Raw genomic sequence first — 7,563 nt, forward strand, 5'->3', positions numbered from 1 at the left:
TTTGGATTCTTTTGCTTTGCTTCCTTTCCTCCTTGGTGTGATGCTCCTTCGGCACATGCTTCCTTACAATACTTACTAACACCTGATTAGGGCTATCTTCTCTGCTCCACTGATTTTTTTCTTCTTTCCTACTAATTACTGTAATGTTATAATATATATATATATTTAGGACACCCGTCCTGTCACTAATAATGTTATACAAATATGAGCACAATGTATTTCATTCTTTTCTCCCTCTGTTTATTACATACGTAAAAAGCAAATCGTTTCATGTTCTGAGTAAGAGCTCTTTGGACTAAGATTGGATCTTATAATTCTGTTCCTCTTTATTGTTTAGTTTTTGAAAAAGCAAGAGGTCAGGAGATTAAAAGAGAATGCTTGTGAAATTGGAAAAAGCATAGGGAAGGCTGAACGTGGGCTTTTTAAAAAATTGAAGAGAGGTGTAATAACCTCATGGAAATCAGATTTTGTAAAGGAAACCAAGCCTCAGAAGTCAAAAGCCGTGATTGTCAGTCTTCAATCTCTTGTCAGAAAGCTTTTGAAAGGAAGAATCTGTGTAGTGCAAATGAATTCACACATTCAATTCTATTTTCTTTTTTCCCTCCCATTTTCCACTCTCATTCTCCCCTTAGGCAACCATTCCCAGGTGTTTAATGTATATTCTTTATGCGTATTTTTGTAAAATATGTACTGTTGTTCCATAAGCATTTAAAAAAATTTTTATTTTATATTGGAGCATAGCTGATTAACAATGTTGTGTTAGTTTCAGGTGTACAGCAAAGTGATTGTTATACATACACATGTATCTATTTTTTTTCTGATTCTTTTCCCATTTAGGTTAACACAGAATATTAAGCAGTGTTCACTGTGCTATACAGTAGGTCTTTGTTGGTTATCTATTTTAAATATAGCATTGTGGGGGCTTCCCGGGTGGCTTGGTTGAGAGTCCGCCTGCCGATGCAGGGGACACGGGTTCGTGCCCTGGGCCGGAAAGATCCCACATGCCACGGAGCGGCTGGGGGCCCGTGAGCCATGGCCGCTGAGCCTGCGCGTCCGGAGCCTGTGCTCCGCAACGGGAGAAGCCATAACAGTGAGAGGCCTGCGTACTGCAATAAATAAATAAATAAATAAATAAATAAATAAATAAATAAATATAGCATTGTGTACATGTCAATCCCAAATCCCAATCTATCCCTCACCCTTCCCCACGGGTAACCATAAGTTCGTACTCTAAGTCTGTGAGTCTGTTTCTGTTTTGTAAATAAGTTTATTCGTATCTTTTTTTTTTAGATTCCATGTGCAAGTTTTATCATATGATATTTGTCTTTCTCTGACTGACTTACTTAGCATCATAATCTCTAGGTCCATCCATGTAATGGATGCAAATGGCATTATTTCATTCTTTTTAATGGCTGAGTAATATTCTGTTGTTTATATGCACCACATCTTCTTTATCCATTCATCTGTCGATGGACATTTAGGTTGCTTCCATGTCTTGCCTGTTGTAAACAATGCCATATGCATCTATTTTTATTTACACCATTTCCACTATGCTTTGAAGGCCCATTCTCATTGCTATGTGCCCATGGGGTCCATTACTTCTGACCACTGCACTCTCCATGACTTGCATCCCCTTCATTTATTATCCATTCGCCCAGTGATGGACACCCAAATTGCCCCTAACTCCCCAGCACAACATTCTGTAGATACCTATGTCTCCTCTATATAGACCCGTGTGAGCCTTTTCACAGGATATATGCCCAGGAGTAGAAATGCTGAGCCACAAGATATCCACATATTTAATTTTACTAAGAACCACCCAATTGCCCCCAGCAAGGCTCCACCAGTCTACCTCCCTACCAGCAGTGCATGGGAGTTCCTGGGTTACCATATGCACACGCACACCTTCAAGCCCTAGCACACTTCTTGGAATGATCTACTTTACCAATTTTTGCCAGTCTCATGAGAACAAGTGAAGTGGGACATACACCTTTTTAAATTTTGCCTTTCTCTGGTGAGCTTGAGCACATCTAAATATGCGTATCAGTGAGTAAGCTAAGTGATATAACAAACCCCAAATCTCAGTGGCTTAACAAAACAAATGTTTATTTTTGGTTCACATCACTGTCCAGTGTAGTGGGGGTCAAGGGCGGAGTACCACTCCAGATGGTCAGGCTTCTACTGTGTAGCTCTGTCATTTCCTAGGGCCTCAGGTCCTCCACTGGATTCTCTGCATCCAGCCAGCAGGGGAGGGAAGAGAGAGCCCTCAGAGAATGGCACAGGAGGTTTGTAGTACCACGCACAGATGCAGTCACATTCCTTGGGCCAGAGAAATGCCTGGTGCCCCTGTGTGCCAAAGAAAAGAGGATATGGAAATTGGCAAAGAATTAGACAATCTCTGCCCCAAGATGTTTGTGACTTCTGGGGTTTCCCTTTCTATAAATTTCCTCATCATATCCTTGTTCCTTTTTTATTTTTTCAGACTTCCTCCTGTCATTGTTATTCATTTGTGTATTCATTGTGTATTCTAGAAGGTATCGATTCCCTGTGGGATTTTTTAAAAATATTTATTTATTTTCTTTCTTTTTTTTTTTCTTTTGGCTGCGTTGGGTTTTCATTGCAGCACATGGATTTCTCTCTAGTTGCACCACATGGGCTTCTCTCTAGTTATGGTGTGCAGGTTTTCTCTCTCTAGTTGTAGCGCGAGGGCTCCAGGGCGCATGGTTTGTGGTACATGGGCTCTCTCACTGAGGCGCACAAGCTCAGTAGTTGTGGTGTGCAGGCTTAGTTGCCCTGCGGCATATGGGACATAAGTTCCCTGACCAGGGATTGAACCCAGGACCCCTGCATTGGAAGGTGTATTCTTTACCACTGGACCACCAGGGAAGTCCCTCCCCATTGATTTTTGTTTGTTTGTTTTAAAGGAGTTTTTTATTTTTAAAATAAATTTATTTATTTATTTATTTATTTATTTTTGGCTGCATTGAGTCTTCATTGCTGTGTGCAGGCTTTCTCTAGTTGTGGCGAGCGGGGGCTATTCTTCATTGCAGTGCTCGGGCTTCTCACTGCAGTGGCTTCTCTTGTTGCGGAGCATGGGCTCTAAGTGCGCGGGTTTCGGTAGTTGTGGCTCACAGGCTCAGTAGTTGTGGCTCACGGGCTCTAGTCTGCAGGCTCAGCAGTTGTGGCTCACAGGCTTAGTTGCTCTGTGACATGTGCGATATTCCCGGACCGGGGCTTGAACCCATGTCTCCTGCATTGGCAGGCGGATTCTTAACCACTGTGCCACCAGGGAAGCCCCCCGCATTGGTTTTACCATTGCCAATAATTCTACCAATCTGTCTGCCTGATCACTTTGACTATGGGGGTCTTTCACCAATTAGGAATCTAATTTTTATGTGACCTAGTTAATCAGTTTTTAGTCTTACGGTTTTTATTTCTGAGATTGTGTTTGTTGTTTGTTTACAGTCTTAACCTCTGGATTCCTCTTGAAAGTACTCTGTCGCTACTTCCTTTGTCAGTTTCCCCATCGGTCCCCAATTTGCAAGGAGGTCACTTGTTAAGGACAGGGATGTGGAAGGTCCCCAGAGGGAAAGGTTCACCCAGAGGCTAATTACCCAGCCTTCAAGTCTCCCTTCCAACATCCGTTTTCCCCTAATCCTGTAGGCTCTGGCCTAGAAAAACTCAGTTCTCCAAAGCTCCTACGCAAATGTACAGAACTGCTCAGGAAACTGTTTCAACTGGCAGGAGAGGTGGGCAAGAGCCAGATCACAGAGCCTGAGCCTGATAAGATGGTTGCAGCATTAAAGGGTATTAGGTTGGAACTTTCTCAGACACATTAGTTTCTTTGAACCTCTCTCAGACACATTAGTTTCTTTGAACCTCTCTCCCATGTTGTTTCTTCAATCTCTTGCTTACACTTTTCCCTTGCCTGAAAAGCCCTCTCTACCTTTGCTTGGTTAAACCCTCTTATCCTTAAGCCTTAACCTGGGCATTACTTCCAGGAAGCCTTCTCTGACCTCACTCCACCCCACGCACACATCTAGGTGAATGCACTTCTGAGACTTGCACAACTCTCACTGAACTTACCACACTACATTGCAATGGCCATTTGCCTACCTGATCATGAACTTTTGGGAAGAATCTGAATCCAATTCCCCTTTGTACTCCTAGCACCAGCTCGGGACCTTAACACATGCATAACAGCTGTTGGATGGATCTGATGGGCTTACTATGCCCTGTCCACGGTAGTTGGCCTTCCTGCCCCAGCTTCATGGGCTTTGGGGAGGTTTTCATTACAGCAGAGAGACCCCAGAAGGATGCCCTTCCAGAGGTCAGCTGGGGTGCCTCTCCCTTGGTCTGTGTGTCCAGGCTGCTTATGGGCCAGTCTCTAGCTGGGCCCTGGAGAGCGCAGATCTGAGTTAGCTTTCCCGGGCCTTAGCCTCTATTGTGGATGGGGCAGGGCCTGTGTAAATTATATGTGCTTAAGTGAAGGTCAGTGAAGATTAGGACTCTCTGTACTGGCAGTGGCCGTCCTCTTCCGGATTCCCGCATTCAGAGGTCAGGTTGGACGGGAGAGCAGGGCTCAGACAATGAGCGGTCCGTGGACAAGCAAGATGGAGGGAAGAGGGAATTCCCTGGTGGTCCAGTGGTTAGGACTCCGCACTTTCACTGCCGAGGGCGTGGGTTTGATCCCTGGTTGGGAAGTCATGCAGCATGGCCAAAAATAAAGATTAAAAAAGAAAAAAATTGAGGGAAGAGAGTCCTCCCGCCCCATTGGCCATGCAGCCTGCCAAGCTCAAGGCTCGGCTGCCCCCTTGTTTCCACAGAGTGAAGGACAAGGGAAACTTAATCCTAAACTGGGCTACGACTGGTCGCCTGGGAGCCACCCAGCTGTCTTGCCTCCTTCTCCCCAAGGGCACCCACACACGGGGACTCACATTCAGCAGGGCCACCTGCGCTGTCCCCCAGCAGTGCACTGCCCACCCCACTCACTGCTGGTTTTTGCTCTGGAGGTCTGAGGGCCTGGGATCTTCCTCTGGAAGGGAAGGCCTTGAACATTTTAAAGGGGGCTTTTCGGGATTTCCCTGGTGGGCCAGTGGTTTAGAATCCACCTTCCAATGCAGGGGACGCGGGTTCAATCCCTGGTTGGGGAACTAAGATCCCACCTGCGGCGGGACGACTAAGCCCGTGCACCCCAACTACCAAGCCCACATGCTCTGCAACCCGCACGCCACAACTAGAGAGGAGCCTGCACACCGCAACGAAGAGCCCGTGTGCCGCAGCTAGGACGCAACGCAGCCATAAATAAATAAATAAATTAATTAATTAATAAAGCGGGCTGCTCCACCGCAGTAAGCCCACGCACTGCAACGAAGAGTAGCCCCCGCTCACGGCAACTAGAGAAAGCCCGCATACAGCAACGAAGTCCCAACGCAGCCAAAAATAAATACATTAAATAAAGAAATATTTTTTAAAAAGAAATGGAAAATTGTATTTGAGCCAAATTTGAGGATTATAACCCGGGAAGAGCAACTCAGAAAGCTCTGATAACTGTTCGGCCCGTTAGAACTCAAGGCACAGTTATATAAGTTTTTGAGACAGAGGGCTGTCCAACAAGTGAGGTGTTATTGAGTTTACATAATCCAGATCTAAGGGTCATCGTGGTAGGTCATGTGACCCCAAGAAGGAATGTTATCATTTGAGTTGTCTTGTTGGTGCTAGGAGAATGTTGCTTTTTATGGCCGAGCAGCTGATGGGAAGGGTTGGTCGAGGTCGATGGGTAATGAAGATACACAATGCACAGTGGGGGGAGAGGGGAGGCCAAAGTGCAGAGGAGAATTTTTTGCATTTAAACTTTTCTTGTCTTGCCATAAAATATGAACTTTATTTCACAATCATAAACATCATTTCATGATGTTTAGAAACTCTCTGAAAATGGGCCAGATAGTTCCTATAGGTCCTCAATCCCTGGAAATAAAACAAAGACTGTCCTACAGCATCCTTTGTAATGGCATCCCTCTGCTTGATACCAATGACACAGAAATCGATGTCCTTAAATGTAGTGAATCATTGCCTTGGGCAATACTCTGCAAGGAACTGATTGTACAAAGTTTTATATCTATACAATGAAATTAGCAGTAGAGCAACAAATTGCTTTAAATTTTATGGGTAGTGGGGATTCCCTGGTGGTCCAGTGGTTAGGACTCTGTGCTTCCACTGCAGGGGGCATAGGTTCGATCCCTGGTCGGGGGAGCTAAGATCCCACATAACACGCAGCCAAAAAAACCCCCCCCCAAATTATGGGTAGTATGGAAACATAATTTTTAAATTGTCTATTGACTCAAAAGCCATTTTTTTAGAAATCTACCTTGTAATATTAAAGCATCTATATGTGGGGAAATAGAATGGAGAATAATTCCTTGAAACATTGTTTGTACTAGGGAAAAAAAAAAAAAACTGAGCTTCCCTGGTGGCGCAGTGGTTGAGAATCTGCCTGCCAATGCAGGGGACACGGGTTCGAGCCCTGGTCTTGGAAGATCCCACATGCTGCGGAGCAACTAGGCCCGTGAGCCATAGCTACTGAGCCTGCGTGTCTGGAGCCTGTGCTTTTCCTTCACAGCACCAAACTTTGATGGCTAGAGCCTCACAATACATTTTAGGATCTGGTAGATCATGTACCTCAGCATTACTCAGGACTTTCAGAATTTTCCTTGAATGTTTATTTTTCCAGGTAAACTTTAGCATCATTTTGTTAAGTTTAAAATATCCAATCTGGGGCTTCCCTGGTGGTGCAGTGTTTGAGAATCTGCCTGCCAACGCAGGGGACACGGGTTCGAGCCCTGGTCTGGGAAGATCCCACATGCCGTGGAGCAACTGGGCCCGTGAGCCATAGCTACTGAGCCTGCGTGTCTGGAGCCTGTGCTCTGCAACAAGAGAGACCGCGATAGTGAGAGGCCTGCGCACCGCGATGAAGAGTGGCCCCCGCTCGCCGCAACTGGAGAAAGCCCTCACACAGAAACGAAGACCCAACACAGCCAAAATAAATAAATTAATTAAAAAAAAGGAGGCAGCCTCACCTATAACTCATGTGGTGGCACCAGGGATAGAACTGACCCATCTCTACTACCATCCTCAGCATAAACACACACACACATACATACACACACACGTGTGCACATGCCCATATACACACACAAGAATATACCCAGATGCACACACAGTGTAGAATGTGATCAAGGGCTTAGATGTTGCAACCATGTTTAGTGTGAAGACCAACCCTGGGCAAAGGTTCTGACACTCCTCACAGGGTCCAGCTTGACGCAGACACTCAACAAATATTTGTTGAATGACTAAATTGCTTGCGTGCCCACCTCCAACGCCACCCACGGTCACTGATTTGACACTCTTCTGCCCCCTTGAAGGGCTGGCCTGTTCTACCATGCCAGGTGCCTGGTGTATCAGCAGTGCCTTAGAGCGATAGGGCCGCAATCTTGGTACCCAAATGTCTTCATTTTTTCTTGAAGTTCACTAAACACAGTATGTTATCTCTCCTCTGGGTCTCAG

This window comes from Lipotes vexillifer, unplaced genomic scaffold (assembly GCF_000442215.2).
Source record: "Lipotes vexillifer unplaced genomic scaffold, Lipotes_vexillifer_v1.1 scaffold743, whole genome shotgun sequence".
In the NCBI taxonomy this organism is placed as follows: Eukaryota; Metazoa; Chordata; class Mammalia; order Artiodactyla; family Lipotidae; genus Lipotes; species Lipotes vexillifer.